The sequence below is a fragment of the Arvicanthis niloticus genome, chromosome 2, assembly GCF_011762505.2.
Source record: "Arvicanthis niloticus isolate mArvNil1 chromosome 2, mArvNil1.pat.X, whole genome shotgun sequence".
Lineage (NCBI taxonomy): Eukaryota > Metazoa > Chordata > Mammalia > Rodentia > Muridae > Arvicanthis > Arvicanthis niloticus.
The window spans coordinates 62,459,170-62,461,023 of record NC_047659.1 but is presented as its reverse complement, the minus strand read 5'-3'; positions in this window follow the sequence as shown (position 1 = coordinate 62,461,023).

The following is a 1,854-nucleotide window of genomic DNA, read 5'->3' as shown; positions in this document are numbered from 1 at the left end:
ATATTTTCACCATGAAATTCATAATGTTCACATATTAGAGAAGTGCTAATGTGCTATGTACAAGTGAGAAGTTTGAAAATGTGATAATACAGATGGTTTTCATTGTTAAAGGAAAAGATGGAGAGTGAGAAGGGGCAGACAATGAGGGGGAAAGCAGAGATAAAAGAGAAAGGAAAAGTATGAAACATCCAGTCAGAAAGTGTAAAAATACAGGAAAGTATTTTTAAAAGTGTTTAATGCATGCATTCCTTAGTCAGGTAAATGTGAACAGTATAACTGGAGTTTCTAAGGGACAGAACTTGTTCATGACAGCTTCAATAAACCAGTTTCAACCATCCTCCTTTATTGTGCCAATCAAAAATATAATTACTGAAACAAATACGTGAGAGTGAGAAAAATTATAAAGAGATTTATTCAATATGCTTACATTGGAAAAGTGAGAAGAGAATCAGTGATTCCCCATTGCATCTTTAGGATCTTAGCATGAGGTTTATTAATAAGGTATACTAATTGTGCCAAATAAGGAGTACTGTTCAAGGTGTGGCTCCATCCATGATTGACCCACTGTTCCTTTGTCTACAGTATCTCATTGGAGCATGTTTGACACATACTAAATTACATTCTATAAGATATACCTTCCAACACCTTCTGGCTGAAGTGTCCTCTTTTATCCTGTCAGTCTGAAACTTCTGAAGAAGATTCCAATTTCTTGGGGGTGTTTTCTTTTGATAAGTAGATAGAGGAAAGAAGAAGCATGAGTGTCTCTGTAGAACATTTCTTTGCTTGTATGGACCATTGCAATACTACTATAGAGCAATTGATTAGCTTGCTTTACCCACTTCCTAAATCATATGGGAACTTTCTCTTTTGAAGAAAGGTGATTTTAAAAAAATTATAATCTGTATAGCTGATTTTATATATTTGACTCTTAACTTGTCAGTGGAAGTTTCATATAAATTGTTAACTTCTAAGGAAGCTAAGAAACTTTAGTTCTTCCCATTATACATGAAACCTGAGGATTCACAGAGTGTCTTTGAAGGGGAGTGAGATTCAGAGGAAACATTTAACTGCCATGTTGTGTATTTTACAAATAACTGCATGATCAGGAGGGAATGAAACCCTTGGGTATTTGGGGTGTACATGTGAGGTGAAAACAAGATAATTAAAGTCATCATCCTAATTTAGCCAATAGTCATTTTCAAAACATCGAGTCATATGGCGAAATTCAAGCCACTGATAATCTGCCATTATTAAAATAAAATATGTCTACAAAAGACCATTTAGTTATTATTAGCATCTTGTTTTCAAAAACCATAAAGCTTTTTAAAAATTAATGCAATAAATCATGTGCTATTTTTAAACATAGGATTTGAGGTTTATCTGTTTTTTTTTTTTTTCATAAATAACACTGTCATCCTCAATTTAAACCTATATAGTGATTTGGTTTAAAAAAATATTTTCTATCCTTTCCTTTGAAGTTCCCTATCTTTGATTGCAATGACTATTTCTTATGCACCATGAACTGACTAAGTTTCCAGATGGGAGAGAGAGGAAATAAAACTTTTATTTCCTTTTGACTGTCAGGTGTGACATGGTTGCCAACATGGATGCATGGCACAGTTTTGGCTGTGGGAGTACAATCATCTTGTATAATTCATCTCTGGCTTTCTAGTTTACAGATGGCCTTGGTCTTTTTTGTATGTCTGTTTTGTCCTATTTTATACTATATTTGTCCTTACATATAGCTGACCTAGTTAAATTGAGTTTTTCAGGAAAAAAGAATAGGCTTGAGGAAAATAATGAAACAGCTTTTGATTAAGTATTACTGTTAGACAAAGAAGTGTGTAACCAATG